The following is a 21,158-nucleotide window of genomic DNA, read 5'->3' as shown; positions in this document are numbered from 1 at the left end:
CAATAAAAAATCTAAGGCAAGGACTAATTAAAGCTCTCTGTTTTAAACTTACACATCAATTACAGCCAGATAAGCATTGTTATGGATTCAATTTACGGCTCCAAATAAAATGAAGATCCTTACCAAAAGCAAATATTTAATAGAATTCAATAGAGTCAGAATGGGCTTTGCATGAACAATCTCACAATCAGCTGCCACATTCAGATTCTTATATCTCACCTCCATAGTTGACAACTCCAAACCAACTCTACAAATTTAAAACAGGATAAACCAGTAATTGTTAAACGCATGACAGACAACTACTGCATTCAAGTCCATTCAAACTTAGAAAAAGAAAATATATGAAATTATTGATCTTAACGTTGAAATATAAAGTAAAACCAATATGAACAAAGCAGATTAACACTAGCTTTATAAGTACTTTAATTAATTAGCCTCATGTTAAGTTAATTACATTTACTCAATTAGATGCTGAGTTTATATATGAAAAGGCAATTCAATTATTCGACATATCAAAAACTGAGCTTCTAGTAAGAATATACTTAAAAACTTTCCAGAAAGCAAAACTAATTAAAACATAAGTATTTCAATTAACTTATAAATACTTCAACCAAGTAGATTTCTTCCAAAAGTGAACTACATTTGCTCAACATTTACTTAATTTTTAGTAAGACCACAATAATAATTTGAGCTTTCAGTAAGCATATTAAGTAAAGTTACAAACTTGCTGGGAACCCAGAATAGTTATAACAGAAGTACTCAATTAAATACATTCCTTTCAAGAGCTAAAACCTCATAAGACCACCATAAAAAACCAATATTTTAGCAAGCACGTTAACCAAGACACAAACGTGGCAACAACCCAGATCACAAGACTCCAAACTGAGAACATACACAAACACTTACAGCTCAATTCTTTCTCTGATCTTCCTCAACTACTTCAAATTATCATGCCCAACATGTTTAATAAGCTTCTCGATAAATGCACCCCTCTCAGCCGGACCAAAAATAGTAACATTAATCACCCTCTTCCCCTCACCATCCACAACCTTCCCTTCTCCCTCCATATCGAACAAAGACCCTTGAGCCGGTCAAAAGTCTGTTGATCTCTCGATGGCAGCCCATTGCCGAGCAATTTCAACGTCAGAAGCGAGCTCCTCATCGTCATCCTTCCCGGTACCTCTTTGACTTGAAGACGTCTTACGCCTCAGAGAAGACTTTAAGCTTCTTCCGAGCTCAGTCAGGGCGATTCGCACTGACTCTATGTCGTCTGCTCCGACGAACTGCGCCATTTTTTAGGCTTTTTTGCGATAGTGAAGCTGTGAAAGGTTGGTGGTTTAGAACTTTATCCTCTGGCTTCTATTCTTTCAATTAATTGCAGTGGCTTCGGCAATGGAAAAGGGGAGGATAGAAACTTTTTTTTTTTTTAAATTTTTCTAATCTATTTTTGCTTTTAAAATGACAAGTGGCTAGGATGAATTACAAATTATAAAAATATATGACTCAATAGTGTAAAAAATGACAATATTATTTTTTAAAAATTGAATAAAATATAATATTTTAAAGTTAATTATAATTTAAATATTTTTAAAAGTTTTAATGATAAATTTTTAAATTAATAAGATATATTAATAATTTTATATTTATTCGAAGTATTAATGTTTGATTTGTAATTTTAATAAAAGAGTAAAATAGTTTTTTCTAAAAAAATAAAACGTAATTTATTAACAGAATTGGCTTATGGGAGAAATTTTGGCTTTTTAAAACTTAATGATGGGAAATAGTCATTTCATCAAACCTTGAGTGGGAAATGGTAATTTGGCCATAAATTTATTAATGGTGAAACCTACCACCATGTGAAAGAAAATGAAAGAAGATAGCACTTAATTCTGGATTAGTGCTTTCCTGGTAGAGTCATCCTGTAATAATTCAAGCACATTTTCATCTCAAATGGAGACGGCGTCTTTGTTTGAGATCTCAAATAAAGATGACATCTTTGTCTGAGATCATCTACATTTCGAACAAAGATAAAATCATCTTCTTTTGAAATGAAGACGATTTCGTTTTCATCGGAGTTAATGGCTTTAATCAATGGGTGGGAACAAATTGGCATAGAGAGATAACCTAAGTGGGAAGACAAATGCGAACGATGGTTTTAAAACCTTAGGGGTGAAATTTCTACTTTTTAAACTTTGAATAGGAGGAAATTGTTAGATTTGCAAATTGAGAGGGGAAAATGTGATAAAACTTTAATTTTAAAATTATTTTATTAAATGACAGTTTTACCTTTTAAATGAGAATTTTAATAAAATTTTGTTCATAGATGGGTGTCTAAATTTTTGAAAGTTAGAGAAGATCATTTTGGGGTGTCACTATACCTTGGGTGGGATCAAGTCATTTGGCCATTAAAAAGGCCATCTCTCACTTAAAAGAACATAATTCACTAATTGACATTTTTTTCATGTCATCTTTTTAAATGAAACAATAAGTTAGATTAAATAAATTATTGTAATGAATTTGAATTTTGAATATAACTAATAAAATTATTACAAGGGATATTGAAATTTTTCCCAGAAAACCAACCTCACGGACAAAATTATCACACACAAAACCACTTAAACATTTTTATCACAAACTGAACAGTTGTTGTTGGTGGACACTATTCCCGTATGAACTTTGACCTCGCTACTGTTTAATTACACAAAAACTTATGTATTTCTATCATATTTTGTGAGCATCTTTCTTTTGCCCATGCAAAAATATTAATAATGAACTTAAATTCTAGATTGTTGATTGCCGATAGTTGGATTTTTCTAGTTAGATTTAGGGTTTGTTGAGTGATAATAAAAAGTTTTTAGTTAAAAACTCAAATTCTGAATTGTGTATGCGTTGAAAAACAAGTTGATAATCTTGTCAACCCTACTTTTATCCAAAGTTGAAGATAAGGGTAATTTAGATGTTATACTATTTTTGTGGTATAAATGTTTAATGTCCAAAAAGTATAATAGATTTGTATAAGCGAGCTCATTTAAGGATAAAAGTTTCCGTATCTCTTATAACAATCATCTTTCATAATAAATTTGAATTTTGAATATAACCAATAAAATTATAACAATCATCTTTCATCTCTTAGAAAAAGAATATTTTTTTCAGAGAAAGGGGAGGAGTGGCATTAAGCATAAGAACATACACTATGCTTATGATTTGATAATTTTTATCATAAATTAGGTGATAAGTCTTTCATAAATTCTAGCAATTTTCTTCAAGGCTTTAATCGTTCTTTCGATATTTTATTGTACATTCCATACACATTCATCTACACAATTTCATCGTAAGTTGGGTGATAAAACTTTCTTGCACATCCCATACACATAGTCTATCTGTAGGTTGTAACACATTAAAAAATTATCTAGTGTTTAATTTTTTATTTACATTTATTCTATATTATTATAGTAGATATTAAAATTCAATATCAGATCTTTAATACTACTATCATAACTTACCTTGTGCAAAAATTTTACGTACCTTTTTGGTGGATAAATCAAAATGCTTACTTTTTGTTTTATTTTTAAATATCTAAAAATATGTTAGATATACTATTTAAAGTCTAATGGTGAATCCAAAAACAAAGAAAATGATATTTTAGCCAATTGATTTTTCACCAATTTTCAGAAAGGAATAAATTGACAAATATACAATCTGTATGACATGCGTTTATATCTCTATGTGGGAATACTGGCTACCCTGATCGTTTGTATTTAGAGTCATATTTTTATTGTGTTAATTCGAGTTTTGAGTTAAAGAATCTTATCTTTAACTTCATTTAAATTAAAATTGTATCGAAATATTTTAATTTTAATCTAACCTAAACATAACCAAGATTGGCCCAAAATTGTTTACTATTTTTATCTTTTCAAGTGTTTTTAGCATTTTAATTCTTTATTCGATTATCCTAACCTATTATTTACAAAACATATAACATAACACTTACACTTTGTGTTTGTTTTTTTTTATAAATAGTCTAAAAAATTACGTAATAAGATCTTTCAAACAGTCAATACTCTTAATAATTAAATCTCATTTTTACTACTGAAAAATAAAATAAAATAAAATATAAACAAAAATCAAGAACAATCAAAGTAATTACTATTATATGGAGATACAACTATATGTAATATATCAAGATTTTAATTGTTGTAATTAATATTTATCCTTCAACATTTCTTTAATTTGTTCATATCAAATTCTACTACAGTAATATTTTTTTAATCATTCGGGTCAATTCAAATAACTTTTGTGTTAACCATAGCACGATTTAATTTAGTTTTAATGTGTTTTGGGTCGACTTGAGTTAAAATTTTTGTAAAAAAATTAATCATAACCTGATTATTTTAATGTCATATTGATTATCATTATTTTTTCAATAAAACTATATGTACATACATTTAAGTATATAATTAGATATATAGGTAATATGTTATCATATAATTGAATAATTTTTAATTAAGAATAAGATAATACTTTATTATATAATAATATACTATTTATATCTCTAACTATATATTTAAAAAGTACACGCGCATAACATTTGGCTCAGTATTTGGGCTTAAATTAGCAGGAATAAAGAGCAAATATGAGATAATTGTAAAATAATTTGTTTACATAGGTAAATATGCGTCGGAAAATGTAGAAATCTTACATTAGAAAGCACCACATAACCTAATGGACACGGGCCAATATCTAACAACATTTCCAGGACTGTTATTCCAAAGATACAGTGGTCTAATTCATTGACACGTACGATGCTATACATGTACTTTCAAAGCTGATTCTTGGGCTATACAATTAGAATTTAGGAGCTAAATGTCATTTTAGTGGTCAAATCTAGTCTTCCTTTAAATTTAACACCAAAGACTACGGTTATAAATGAGACGAATCTACTTGCGAGTGTTTTTACAATATGGCTCCTCTTGAATTGAATTCAAATTTGAGTTGTCCAAGTTTGACTTTTAAGTCAAATTTAAGTTTGATTTGGCTGATTTTATGAGCTCATAAACTCATAATATGATTCGAGTAAAATAGATAAACTATTTAAAAATTCAAATATTGTAATTATATCTTTAAAATCTTATTTTATACCTTTTAAAATAGATATAATTGATAAATATATAAATTATGAGATTTAAATTTAAGTATTTTTTTAAAATTAAAGAGTTAAAATTAATTTGTTGAATCAAGCTTATGTCAGTCGTTATTTTCTTAAATTTGAGCTTGAACTCTATAAATATATTATCGAGTTGAAGGCTTGCTTAGCTTGATTCGATTCGGCTCAATTACGCCCCTGCTACAAAATTATGTGGTAGTTTATGTTCAATTACACCCTTACCACAAAATTACAGGTTGTATGTGGTAGTTTATGATCTTTGAGGGGTACAATGGTCAGATTTTGATGTTTCAAGTGCATACTGTTTAAAATTTATGAAACTGTCTTACGAAGAAATGTTATGATACATTGCGGGCTTTTTCTTTCTCTTTTTTTTTTTTTGGAGTAAGTATGATACCTTGCGTTTGTGCTTGCCAATTATGACATTTTGAGGCCAGAGCATCTTCATTTTCGTCTAAGACAAAGATGATGATTTTTGTCTCCAACAAATACAAAATCAAAATAAGGAGAAGTGACCGATTGAAGGGGAAAAAGAGAGAAGTTTGGCTAACGGCCGAAAAGAGTAAGTCATCAAAAGAGAAAAAAACCTAGGAAGAATACCCATTTTTCAAACTTTAAAAGAAATTTTAGGGGGAAATTGTGATATTTTCATATTGACAGGGTAAAATGTAATAAAAGTTTTGTTTTTAAAATTTTTTATTAAATAACAATTTTACCCTTAATCGTAACTAAGATTTTTAACAGAAATTTGTTCATAAATGGGTGTTTAGATTTTTAAAAATTAGAGAGTAAGACTTTGAGATTTTACTATATCTTCTATGGGAACGAGTCTTTTGGCCTATTATTATTAGTATTTTAATTTTATCTATTTGACCTTTTTCAACAATCAAATGTCTTACCATTTTATAATTAATTTTACAAATTATAACGTGAGGATTATATTCGAGTTCAAAATGAGATCAATTTAAACAAGTTTGAGTTTAAATTTAAATCTAAAAGTTAAATATTTTTTAACTTGAGTTTGAATGTGAGCTTTATGGTGTTTGGTTTATCAAATTCACGAGTTTGAAAAATTTCACTACGAATCAACTAGAGATCAAGGCTTAGCTAATGGGAGAGAAATTGATGAAGATAAAGATATAAGGTGAAACTAAAATTTTTCAGAAAGTTGGGGGCGACATTATATGAAAAACATGAGGGGTTGAAACCTATACTTAGGGAGGAAAAGTCAGTTTTTAAACCTGAAAAATATGAAGGTAGGGGAAAAAAATAAAATTTTAAAACTCATAGATAATTCTAAAATATGAGTTTAAATAAAATCTATAAATAATAATTTTACCCCTAACAATAACAACTAAAATTAATAAATGAATAAATATTTATGTTTTTAAAAAGTTAATAGATGTGATTTTGGGTTTTCATTAAACCTTAGATGAGAATAATCTTTTAGCCTTATTTTAATTGAGTTAATTTTTTTTATAAGTAATTTAAATCAAGATTTTATAAACGTGATAAAAATTTAAATTTAAATCTTTTTTCATAAAAATTGAATATAATTTTTATATTTTACTGATTTTATTAATTCTTGTCATCTTTTCAGGTGAGTTAACTTGAATAACTTAAAATCTTTTAACACTACTTTTTAGCTATGCTAATCATGTCATTAATGATGCATATCTGTGCCTGATTTAATTTAGTCTGATTTCTCACTTTAATCACCCTTCATGAACAGGTAAACAATCTGGGGCTATAACAAGCCTTATAGGTCAGACCAACCAGTCATAGGCTAATGAGGACTTTAATGTGGTCAGCATTGTTTTGGATTGTGTCATGCTAAACCTTTAGTAGATTGATCCGTGGACTATTAACAGGTTAGTTTGTTATTTTCAATAATAAAATAATTTTTAGTTCATTTAATTAATTAAATATTATTAATTTATATCCAACTTAAAATTAATAATAAAATAATTTTCAATTCATTTACATAATTAAATATTTCTAATTTATATTTACTTTTAAAATAAATTACAGTATTTCAAAAATTGACTCTCTCAATCACAATTTTTATTTATTTTCAAATTATTTAAAATCATTTATATATTTCGTTATTTATATTTGTATTTTAATTTAAAAAACTCTATAATTTTACTTAAAAAACCTCTCTTACTGAAAATGTCAAATTTTCTTCAATCTTTCAATCTCAAACTCTCAATCAATTTTTAATCGTGTTTAACAATTTAGTATTTCATTTTGTTTTTATAATTTTGTTAATTTTTTTAATACTTTAATAATGAAATTTCAATATATTTTAAAAGAAAAAGGTGGTTAAATGAATGACGTGAATTCATTTTTAAAAGTTTAAATGGGAAGAAAAGACTTTAACACTATAAGAGAGGATGGTCCTTGTGAATTGATAACAACTGATCAGGGAGGATTGTTACTGTGAAACTGATCACATTTAAATTAATAGAAATTTCTATTTTATAGACTCTCTAATCCAATCGAAAAGTTTCAAATAGAAAGACTTGAGCTGGGTTGTCATTTTCATAATCGAAACCAACCATATTAAATGGAACAAACCTTGCATCTAGTGATCGATTCCACAACCACTAAACTAGATAAATTAGGAGTTTAATCTTAACATATCATCAAATGACATATGAAGTGATAATTAATTTTGTATATACCCTTTTCAAATGGGTGGTTACAATTCATTTCTCTTTATTTAATTTCACTTTGGTTAACTTTATTTTGAAATAAATTTTGTTGATCACCTACAATATTGTCTCAATTGGCCCTAATTTTTATTTTTATTTATATATATATTCAAACGAGTGTTGAATATTGTCGCTTCTACAAAAATTACAGACCATCGTTTTTTCATTGAATTATATTTCTTTTTACTAATAATTTTCGTTTATTATGATAATACTTACTAATATTTTGTAGCAATATATTAAAAAAATATAAGTATTACATATATTATATAATATTAATTATGAATGAAGCTCAATTTTTAATATTAAGCTGCCCATAATTTGTGTTAATTTAGACATTTTGTATTATATTTTTCTTACAACTTATCTATTATATATCAAAAAAACAAAATACAATTTAATTCTTTTAATAAGAAAGTAAAAAAATTCGACCTTTTTCGTAGAAAAAAAATAGAATACCTACAACTTTTTATCTCCAATAAAATTGATAATAAACCAGATAAATTCGTTTACTTATTTCTTAATAATGGAAAATAATTTAGAAAATTAATGAAAGTTTTTTTAATTTTAAACTCCCTGCTTAGCGGCTACTTGATCCTGTACTCCGAAGCTATAATTTTTCCTTAATAGTATCGATCGCGGTCAATACACATTTCAAGTATATGACGTGGCAGCTTTACAGTCACTTAGTACTGTACAAGAATAACACTTGATTTTCCGTTTTAACGCCATGACGGTTATAAAACCCGCGAAAGCCCAGCATTTGAACACTCCCTGTGCTTGAAGTTTTCTATCGCTGAAATTTTCCAAGAAAATCTCCCATTTTAGCCCAAAAAAGGGAAAATTCAGAACAGGTGCTCGAGTCCTCTGTACACTTTTCATGGTGTCTTTATTTTTTATTTCTATATTTTTTGTTGGCTTGCCGAGAATATCATTTCTTTCTAGGTTCTGTTTGGTTGACGAAAAACTGAAAGAAAAGAAAACAAGAAAAAAAAAATCATCTTTTCATTTTCATTTTTGATCGATTTGTTCTCTTTGGTGGTTTAAATCTTGTTTGCATTGTACTATATAGAAGATTGTGTTTTGTGCAATAAAGTAATAGTTTGATTTCTGTGAATGATTTATTTTCTTTCTCTAATTGTGTTTCTGTCATCAAAGATTCTTTTATCACCCATCTTTAAATAATCATTAATTGTGCATTTTAATAATGGATTTATACAAATTATGCAACAGAGTATTTTGGGAATGACAATAGAAGTACCAAATCTTTGAGCCGAAAGGAGAAGGCGTAGCAATGGAAGAATCCCCAAAGAAAAAGAGATTTTGGCTCGAAATGGCTCATAAACAAGAAACAGTTGAGTATGCAGTGAATGTTGAAGGCAGCGCCTTTTCCACGGCTGCTGGCGACAAGCTTTCAACAAGCAATGGCAATTTGAAGGTCTTAATGATCCTAATGCTTTTTGCACTGGCTTAAGCTGAATCTTTTTCATTTTGCATCCTTAATTTTTGTGGGCTTTCTTTCTTTATTCTCAGCATTTTAATAAGCTGCCAGACAATGCTTTTCGCCACTTGGATATAACTGTTCCGGTTTGGAGAATGATGCTTGATTCTCAGTCTTTTAGGTCTTAAAATTTTTTGATAGTTTCTTAAACTAATCCGATGCTTTACATTGGTATGATATACAGTATTTTTGCTTGGCATGTGGAAGATCAATACTTATATAGGTACCATTACTCTCTTTGCCAATTCTAACTTTTTGCTTTTTGATTCTCTGATTTTCTTTTTTTTCTGATGTTAGTATCTACTTATAATATTCTCAGCATCAATTATCTTCACTCTGGAGCACCCAAAACTTGGTATGGTGTTCCAGGTAATGAGGCTTCTCAGTTCGAAAGGGTAGCAATGTATCATCTGTTTGCCAGTAAGAACTTTTCCCTCGAGGGTGAGGACAGAGTTTTCAATAGGTTAGCAGGAAAAAGGACAATGTTTCGTCCAAATTTATTGCTGCAAAATGGGTACCTGTTTACAAGGCTCTGCAGATGCCTGGGGAATTTATTGTTACCTTTCCTAGAGCATATCATGGAGGATTCAGTAATGGTAAGATATCTCACATTCCTCTCTTTTGAGTCACATTTGCGTCTTTCTTTATGGGTCCATTATGTTTCTAATCTCTTTCCATTATACATTTGCAGGTTTTAATTGCAGCGAGGCAGTAAACTTTGCACTTAAAGATTGGTTTCCATTTGGGAAAGATGCTGGAGATCGGTATGCAAGTCTCCACAAGCAGTTGTTTGTTCCTTATGAAGAGCTCCTTGTTAAAGAAGTAATGTCGCGTAATCACTCGGCTGCAGAATCTGCCTCTCAAACTTCTGCTAATGCTTGTTTTAGACAGCATATAAAATCTCTAAACAGCACTCTCATGAACTTAAAGAATCTAAAAGTTCCATTTGTGTATACACCAAATTCTGAAACATCAATCTGCAGCCTATGCTATCATGACTGCTACTTGGCCTCTGTCCGGTGTCAATGTCGAACCAGATGCCTTTTCCATGGTATGTTTCAACATATTCTTGTTCTTTTAGAATCATAAACAGTGAATTTGGATCCTAACAGTCTGTCTCTCTTTTTCTTTTTTCTTGGCATAACAGAGCTTGTGAAGCTTCATTGTTCTAATGGATGCAACATAACTGTACATCTAAGTCAAGAGGTGCTGAGTGTGGAAACTAAAGCTCTTGACCTTCAGATTGAAGAAATAATGTCAGAGCATGAACATATAGTTTCTTGCATTGAAGATGGACTTGCTCTAGATAGAGAGGTAAGACTCTTGGTGGTATATATGTGAAGCCTGTGTTTTGGCTCCTGCAGCATAATAATCTTACATAATTTTGATTTTATACTAAATGTTTCTGATTTTTTTTTTTGTAGAACTTTAATCCATGACAGTTGAATACCAAATTAGGACAAGCCGGTGCCAGCTCAAGTCGGAACTAAATAAGCTGTAGAGTACACAAGACCTAACTGGGGCATTCCATGGCTCTCCATAAACCATTACAGATATCTTTTGCACATATCAATCCAAATTATACCCTCAAAGGGTAAAGATTGTCAACAATACTTTTAACTATTTTTCAGAATAGGGATAAACAATCCTTGTTTACTGTCAAAATGCTGAAAAAGATATCTGTTTTTGGTGGTCATGAAGTCTGTTTTCCTTATCAAGTAATGCAATAAACTCAACTGCAACACTCAAAGCATTGATAGAAGCTAGTGAACTAAGGCTGGAGGACAATAGCTTTTCTTCCCCACCAGCGAAATCCGAAATTCCACGAAACACAATAGAGCGCACCCCATTTGATAGACATGTCTGCAAAACAACACCAGTAAACATCAATGATTTGTAACAACGATTTTGAAGTTAGTAAGAACTATTTAATATGAAATTGTTATTCGTTTGCCCACCATCACAATGGAAGCACTCTCTTCATCAACAGTTGAGACATTCAACTTTTTGAAAAGAAATTCTCTATATGCTGCATTATCAAGGTATATATCAGCTGTGGAACCCAGAAGTCCGAAAACAACTTTTGGTAATATGTGTCATTAGTACATTGTTGTAGCTCAAAATCCTACAATAAATCAAAAACTTATATCAGGTACTTCAACAAAAAAACAACATCAAAGAAATTGATTCATTTTCATTGCAATCTGATGAAATGAAGAGAAATGGCAAACCTGAAGCTGTGCAGAAATATTGAACCACCTTGAATCTACTTGAAGCCAAAAGAACTCTTCCATAAGTTTACCAGTGGAGAGCAACTGGCTTGGCGTAAACTCAACCTTTGCCAACAAATTCTCTCCCCTTTCAGGAAAATTGAAGGCTCCAAATTTTAGTTCTGGCAATTTCCCTTTCTTTGATTCGAATTCCTGTACCAATTCAAGTGGAGAAAATCAACAATATGCCACAAACAAACGAAAAATGTGCTACAGTTGGATAACCAAAGTAACTTTAACTGCATACCTTCCATTTCCAAGAACTTGTGAAGGCAACATATTTCATTACACTAACATCACCAAGGGACAATGAATCGTTAGAGCTTCCAGCTGTCCCATAATGAACCACCCCTTCAATATCAAATACATCAAGTAGAATTTGCACGGTTATACCGGCATTTAGCTAAAAAGTTCTGCAGTTAAAGCTCAAGCAATAGGAAAGAAGTAAAGGGTATCAGAAATTTAGAACAAATAAACACTTAATTTATTTCACTTACATTTCCCATAATAAAAGAAGATCCAAGAACTCACCGTTTGTTCCTTAGTCATAACATAGATCACATTGTAGGATTTTAGCAAGAAAATTAAAATTTTTAGATCATGTTCACATCATATGTAACAATGGTAATATAAAATTTACATATTGTTTCAAGAAATAAAACATAGAAACATATAAACTATCTTGTACCTTGTAATTTGATTTGAAGTTAGGAAGTTTGAATTACTAAAATAAGTGATCTCATGACTTGCACTCTTCAAGGAAGAAAAATGGAAGCTTTTCCCGGCAAAAGGAAGAAGAAGAAGAAAAATCTCTATATATTCTTCTTTTTTCTCCCATTTATTAAACTAAAACTTGATATTTATCAAGTTAAATCATATGTCTATTTCTCATTGGTTGATAATTAAGAGTAAATTATAATTTAACACATGTTGAATAATTTGTGCCCAAAATTATTCATTCAACTTTCTAAACAATTTAAAAAGTGCAAAATGACAATTTTGCCCCTTTTTCGAATCTTATTTGAAAAACACTATTTTTATCTGCGGAAAGTACTAACCAACTATGTATAAATATTTTCAACTTTATAACACCATTTTCTTCTTTGAAATATAGGTGTGACCTTCAAGGTTCATAATGACGTAGTCGTGGGTCCCATATTGGACAATACATTTCATTATATCACTGTATAATCCAAAACTGTCGTTAACCAATATACTTCATTTTTTGCTACAAAGTGAAGCTCCCACTGATCATGTGGTGTCATTTAGCAATGTCCCATGACCCCTACATCACAATGAAGTACAAGTTTCAAATAATACCAAATGACTTTTTCTTACTCTCACTTACCATGTAGTTCAATCCCTCCGTCATTACATCTCAATTAAACTTAGATTTATGGAATGTCAAAATCCAGTATTTAATCTTTTCGAATATCAAGTCATACCTCAAAACGTGCCACATCGAAACTCTTTTCATGTGGACTTTTATCTACACTAGCCAGTGTCTTAGATTTTCATGTTTTTTTATATTCGTATGAAAACTCGGGAGCAGTCGAGCTAACGAATCCCTGTATGATCATCACTTGTCCTCTCGCTTAAGCAACATATGATCAAAGCGGCTTCTGAATGAGACATGATTAGCCTCGTGGTATACACCATATAAACCATATGTTCTAGAACGAAGCACAACCGTGATATCTCAAGTCAAAAGATCTATACACTAGTATGATTTACAATGTATGATTGACTATATATTAATGCCTATGTGATCATCGTTCAGCGGTCATGTTCGATAAACAATATAATATAATAACCTTTGATCAGTTCTCTAACCATCAAATGGTTTATTGTTTACCTATGTGTATATCCACCATTTCTAATATCATCCACTAATATACTGTAATAATATAACACACACCCACTATGCAATACTATTGCCCAGACAGATTGTCTATGTAGGGAACGATTTAATGACGTTTATTAAAACCCATCAGAACCTTTCACATGTCATATGCATGTAGCTAATATAGATGTAATATACAACTATAACATAAATATAAAAGTGATGCAGAAAACATGTGAAGTATGACAAAACTTTTCTTTTATTGATAATCTATATGCAAGATATACAACCCTTAAAACCAACAAAGTGATTGGTTTTTAGGGCATATTCTAAGAAGAACTCCCACTTGCACTAAAGCCAATCGCTGTAGTAACTAATGCCCATCCTCTCTAGATGCTGGTCCAACAGTCTTTGCATCAGTGCTTTAGTTAGTGGGTCTGCAAAATTGTCCGCCGAAGCAATCTTCTGAATAACAGTATCTCCACTCCAACAAATTCTCTCAAGATGTAATATTTTTGTTGAACATGTTTTGACCTTTGATGTGCTTTTGGTTCGTTTGCCTGTGCAATGACACCAGTATTGTCACATAATATAATTATTGATTGACTCATCTGAGGAACCATGCCCAACTCTGTGGCTAATTTACACATCCAAATGGCCTCTTTCATAGCTTCTTAAGTGGTAATATACTCAGCTTCTGTAGTAGAGTCTGTAATAGTCGACTGTTTGGAACTTTTCCAATTGACTATGCCTCTATTACAGATAAAAACAAATGCAGACATAGACTTTTTATCATTTACATCTGATTGAAAATCAAAATCTGAGTATCCTTTGAGCATCAACTCTAAACCCCCATAACCAAGTATCAACTCCTTAGTCCTTTTTAAATATTTCAGGATAGTTTTTACTGTTGTCTAGTGTCTTTCTCCAGGATTTGACTGATATTTGCTTATTGCATTAACTGCAAAAACAATGTTTGGTCATGTACATAACATGACGTACATGAGATTACCTATTTAAGAAGCATATGACACCTCACACATTCGTTGTTGCTCCTCATTAGTCTTTGGACACATATCTTTTGATAGATGTGTTCCATGAGGAAATGGTAGAAGACTTCTCTTAGAGTCTTGAATGTGAAAGCATTTCAACACTTTCTCTATGTACAACTTTTGAGATAAATCTATTAATCCTTTCACTCTATCTCTATCGATGAGAATACCTAGAATATAAGTTGTTTTCCATAGATCCTTCATGGAGAAAGATTTTGCTAGTCATAGCTTAACCTCAATCATAATGCCAATGTCGTTTCCAATTAATAATATGTCATCAACATATAAGACTAGGAAAACAACAATTTTATCCTTATCCAATTTATAGACACACGACTCATCCAGATTTTTAATGATACCGAATACTCGAATTGTTTCATCAAACCAGATATTCCAGCTTTTTGAAGCTTGTTTCAATCCATATATAGATCGATGTAGTTTGCACACTTTATGCTTCTTGGTAACGGATACAAAACCGATTGGCTGCTCCATATACATATTTTCCTCAATGTGCCCATTAAGAAAAGCAGTTTTAACATCCATTTGTCATATCTCATAATCATAGTGTGCTGCGATAGCTAGTAGGATTCTAATAGATTTAAGCATCGCGACTGGTGAAAAAGTCTCCTCATAATCCAACCCTTGTTTTTTAGTATAACCTTTAGCTACCAATCGAGCTTTATAAGTTTCAACTTTTCCATCCTTGCCAATTTTCCTCTTGAAGATCTATTTACATCCGATCGAAACTATTCCATCAAGTGAATCAACGAGTGTCCATACTTGATTGGCATTCATAGATTCAATTTTTGAATTTATTGCCTCTAGCCATCTGCTAGAGTCAATACCTAGTATTGCCTCTTGGTAAGTTTTTAGATCTTCTAGATGCTCAGTTTCTCCTATTAGAAACGATTCAAAATCCCCTTCTATCAGAAATTCATATCTCTCAAAAGGTCAAGACACTCTAGCAGACTTTCTTACTTGAGTCGTTGTAGTTGGTATAGGTGATTGTATACTTGGAAGATTTACCTGAATAGGCTCAGTTACTACTCTCCAAACTCTTCTTTGAGCACAATTTTCCTTCCTGCACCATCTTCCTCCAAAAAATCTTTCTCGAGAAAATGTGTATTTTTACTGATGTTGTAAGTAAACACAAACATGTGGAGTTGCAGTAGAATCCAATATCCAGGAATCAATGTTTGAATTAACATTTAATTCAAATTCAATTACATAACACTAATATGTACCTGTTTTGCTTTTTCTCAGATTAGCAAGGTATAAAAGGCGGTTCCTCTTCCAATGCCCCTCTTGGTTGCAATAAAAGCAATTTCTCTTCTTCTACTTCTTTTCTTTCTATGGAGCAGATGATCGTGGAGGTTGAGAACGTGATAGCCTAATGCCAAAACCCTTTATCCTGGAAAGCTTGGTAGTGGTTTTCTTAAAACCTTTTCTTTGTACTTTTGGTCCACCAGATTTGATCTGTGAACCTCTCCTCCAAGGCTTTTAAGCTTGCCTTTTTTTGCCTCTCATGGCAAAGGTAGCTGGTAACTCAACTAGTGTTTTCCCTTTCTTTTCATTATTGTAAAATTCTTGAATATCATTGAGAAGCTCAGAGAGAGTGCGTTCAATCCTATTGAGATTATAATTTGTAATAAACAGCTTAAAAGTTGGAGGGAGTGAATGGAGAATCAAATTCACCTGAACATTATGTGGCAAATCTGTGCCCATAATTTGTAACTCCCCAGTCTTATTAATCATTTTAATAACATGATCATTTGGGGAAATGCCTTTTTTAAGCCTCATGTTGAATAGTAAAATCATCAAATTATATTCTTTCACTCGAGCATTTTCACTATATAATTCTCTTAAAGTAGTGAAAATTTCATACGCACTCTGTATGTTCCCAAACCGAGTTTGAAGTTCAAAGTTCATTGATGCCAACATATAACTATGAACTCGTAAATCGGCATCTACCCATTCAACATAAGCCTTTTGCTCTTCCTCAGGGGCGTTAGGGTCTGCTGTTGTTGGTAAAGGTGCCTCTAAGACATAAGATGACTTTTCAAGATTGAGAACAATTGTCAGATTTCTCAGCCAATCTTTAAAATTGGGACCAATAAGCATATGAGAGTTCATCGATTTCAAAAGTATATTATTTGTCGTTGACATTTTGAGATTCTATATCACAAGAGAGAATGTTGCAAGAAATAACAAATTCATTAGTAATTACTTATAAACCTAATCTTATTAGCTCAAACTATTTTATTCAAATCTTATACTTCCCTGGCTGAAGATTTGGAAAGTTCATTGGATCACTTTCTAGGGGGGAATCAAGTTCTTATCAAACTTGACAAACCGCACATAATAAATCTAAGTCCGTCAAGCTCAATAAGTAGGAATCGATTTCCTTTTATATTCCAAATGGAAGCTATGATTCATATAAGCCTCTAGCTTTGAACACCACACATAATATATCTAAGCACTTTAAACTAGTCAAATTCAACCCATCGTGCTTTCCAGATATAATACCTCATCACTCCCGCATATGATAAAATCTAGGGAATTACAGAAATAGTACTCTAGACACCAATCAACTAATTTTATGCCATATGACATAGAATCCGTCATATAATAGAAATTTAGGATTTCCAACCTTATGACGTAACCCCAATTGACCCACAATGGAAGACTCGAATTTGATATTGAAAATTTGGGAAAAATTTTATTATTATTAATTAGGTTCAGTTTATATCTTGAGTAGTCTAGTGTGTATCTTTGGATATGTATTTGTCACCCAAGACATGTTACTAAACCATATTCTTACAATTTATGTCATTGAAAACTTTTCTGATATCCTAAATGGTATTGTAAGAATATTTCATGCTTAAAAGTTTTAGTTCTCTAAAACACAAAACTATGTGTTATATGTAATTAAACCAAAATTTTATATTACATTTTTCTTGAAACCAACCATGAAACTCCAATCTTGATGTTTCCAAAACACATACTAAGTTCACCAAAATCTCATTAAACACGTCTCAATTCATACTTAAACATGAATAGATTTTGGAATGACAAGTTGTAAAATAAATACATAACACATGCCTAATGTGACCCAAATTCGCAAGTGTCATGCATTTCACCAAATCATGACATATATGAATCATTCATCACTCAAACATAATCCATCTCACCATGTAATAATTATTCAAGCATGAATATAGTTACTCATAATGTAATCTATCCAATCCAAGCTATCAAGAATTCAATTCTCAATCAAACCAAGTCAAACACTAGTTTAATGAATTAATAACAATTCAATAAACATTAAATGTTATTTCCATCAACCAAACACATGGAAATCATGTCAACTTGTTCATGCCCTTCACCAAGTCACACAAACTAAGTTTCTTAAAAACACATTCCCTTAAAAAGTCAAGATTAAAATTCATGTGTATATAATGACAATCATGTACAAATCATAATTAAACCATTAATTTCAAAAACACCCAAATTTCTAAAATTAGGTTTTTTTTATGTCAAAAGTTATCTAACACAATTTCAACAATTTAAAGCTTATCAAATGCTAGTAAGACATTCCTAATAACATATGTACACTTGGTTTGAACCAATCACACATAATAAAACTTATATCATAAGTTTTGATTACTAACACTTCCAAACACCTAAAATTATGGCATGTTCTTGTCATTCAAGGATCAAACTCTTGCTCTGATACCATTTGTAGGATTTTGGCAAGAAAATTAAAATTTTTAGATTATGTTCACATTATATGTAACAATGGTAATATAAAATTTATATGTTGTTTCAAGAAATAAAGCCTAGAACATATAAACTACCTTGTACCTTGTAATTTGATTTGAAGTTAGAAAGCTTGAATCATTAAAATAAGTGATCTCTTGAATTCCACCCTTCAAGGAAGAAAAATGGAAGCTTTTCCTAGTAAAAGGAAGAAGAAGAAGAAAAATCTCAATATATTCTTCTTTTTTCTCCTATTTATTAAACTAAAACTTGATATTTATCAAGTTAAATCATATGTCTATTTCTCATTGGTTGATAATTAAGAGTAAATTATAATTTGACACATATTGAATAATTTGTGTTCAAAATTATTCATTCAACTTTCTAAACAATTTTAAAAGTGTAAAATGATAATTTTGCCCATTTTTCGAATCTTACTCGAAAAACACTATTTTTATCCGCGAAAAGTGCTAGCCAACCATTAATAAATATTGTCAGTTTCATAACACCATTTTCTTCCTTGAAATATGGGTGTGACCTTCAAGGTTCATAGTGACGTAGTCGTGGGACTCATATCAGACGATACATTTCATTATATCACTATATAACTCAAAACTATCGTTAACCGATATATTTCGTTTTTTGTTACAAAACGAAGCTCCCACTGATCATGTGGTGTTGTGTAGCAATGTCCCACGACCCCTACATCATAATAAAGTACAAGCTTCACATAATACCAAATAAACTTTTCTTACTCACACTTACCATATAGTCCAATCCCTCTGTCATTACATCCCCATTAAACTTGGATTTATGGAATGTCAAAATCCAATATTTAATCTTTTCGAATATCAAGTCATACCTCAGAACATGCGACATCGAAACTCTTTTCCTGTGGACTTTTATTTACACTGGCCAGTGTCTTAGATTTTTATGTTTCTCGATATTCGTATAAAAACTCGGGAGCAGTCGAGTTGACGGATCCCTGTATGATCATCACTTGTCCTCTCACTCAAGCAACATGTTATCAAAGCGGCTTTTGAATGAGACATGATTAGCCTCGTGGTATACATCATATGAACCATATGTTTTTAAACGAAACAGAACCGTGATATCTCAAGTCAAAGGATTTATATACTAGTATGATTTATGATGTATCATTGACTACATATTAATGCCCATGTGATCATCGTTCAATGGTCATATTCGATAAACAATATAATATAATAACCTTTGATCAGTTCTCTAACCATCAAACGGTTCTATTGTTTACCTATGTATATATCCACCATGTCTAATATCATCTACTAATATATTGTGGTGATGTAGCACACACCCACTATGCAATACTATTGCCCAAACAGATTGCCTATATAGGGAACGATTTGATGACGTTTATTAAAACTTATCGGGACCTTTCACATGTTATATGCATGTAGCTAATATAGATGTAATATACAACTACAATATAGATATAAAAGTGACGCAAAAAACATGTGAAGTACGACAAATTTATTAATAATGTATATGCAAGATATACGACCCTTGAAACTAACAAAGCGATTGGTTTTTAGGGTATATTCTAACACACATCTGCATTCTTAATCTTCCCAATGTTGAATCTTCTCCCTAAGAACCAAAAACCCATAAAATTAAATGTAACAACCACAAATGGGTTGCCAAGCCTTTTTTAACCATGTGGGACTATTAGGATTTTTACTTTAACGACTAATAAGGTAAAGGAAAGAAAGAAACAAGTAGAACATCAAACATAAAGAAAATGAAAGTGATACCAGCCAAGTCAACCCAGGGGATTTGTGAATTGGGAACAAATACACCAGAGGTTTGGAGGGTCGTTTCTTCAGTGGAGTAAGCCATAACAAGCCCAATATAAGGCCCGCCACTCTCATTCACCTTGTCCACAATCTCATGCAAAGGATGAGTATTCCTCAGCTGCACACAACATTGAACCATAAGCGGCAACCCCACCGCCACTAGCTCCAACTCAACCACCTGCCGTTCAGTCATCTGGTCCTGGAAAGTAGGAGAGAAATGAAGTATGCGAAGAGACCGAAAGAGCTTGCTGGCCAGACAGTGTTTGCGCATGTGATAATTATCAACGTATCTACCTACCAAAAATTATTGGTCAATGATAGGAAGATTGGGTGACTAACATTTTCCCACATGGTGGGACTAAAAGCACTTTATTACCCTAGGGTAAAAATTATATGGTGTAAATCATTAAATCCCAAAATCGATATTCATTAGTAAACATAACTTTATTTATTAATAATTTAAAACTTAACTTTGTTAGTGTGAAATTTACTATTAATATCAATATATGATTTTTGTTATTAATATCATAATCTTAGAAAATATCCAAAACTATTTTTAAAATTTTTAAATTTTTTTAGTTTCACTTTTATCTCATTATAATTTCTTAAATAATATGTATCATTCTATATTGTATAAATTTTTTATATGTCTTAAAACAAATATTATTTTTTATCTATATTATAATACATAATAAGATAATCATAGCTGTTCTTTTGATACTTTCATTTTTTTCAATTTTTTATTTTTTATTACGTCTTCCAATACTTTGATTTATTTAAATCTTGGTTAAAATAAATTAATTCTTTGTTCCGAATTAAAAAAAAAAAGTGATTTATATATTAAGGAAAAGTGTTTTTAAGTGGGGAAAATGTTGATCATTTGAATTGATGTCAATGATTGAGTAAGTTTTACCCACGTGATACAGGACACTAAATAATTGAGACTCCCAAGTCAACGATCATGGAAAGTTGGTTTTCAGAATCGGATCGGGCCGACTGGTTGGACCGAACAAACCA

General features: G+C 30.9%; 2 pseudogenes; both read right to left on the bottom strand.

The window, feature by feature from the left end:
- The window catches only part of LOC123209098, an 83,050-nt pseudogene extending 81,620 nt beyond the window's left edge, over positions 1–1,430 (bottom strand).
- A 9,455-nt stretch (positions 1,431–10,885) lies between these two features.
- Positions 10,886–20,421, bottom strand: LOC123209094 (annotated as a pseudogene).
- Positions 20,422–21,158: the final 737 nt, after the last annotated feature.

This window comes from Mangifera indica, chromosome 2, assembly GCF_011075055.1.
Source record: "Mangifera indica cultivar Alphonso chromosome 2, CATAS_Mindica_2.1, whole genome shotgun sequence".
In the NCBI taxonomy this organism is placed as follows: domain Eukaryota; kingdom Viridiplantae; phylum Streptophyta; class Magnoliopsida; order Sapindales; family Anacardiaceae; genus Mangifera; species Mangifera indica.
Note: the sequence above shows the minus strand (reverse complement) of the source record. Positions and strands in the feature narration are given on the sequence as shown.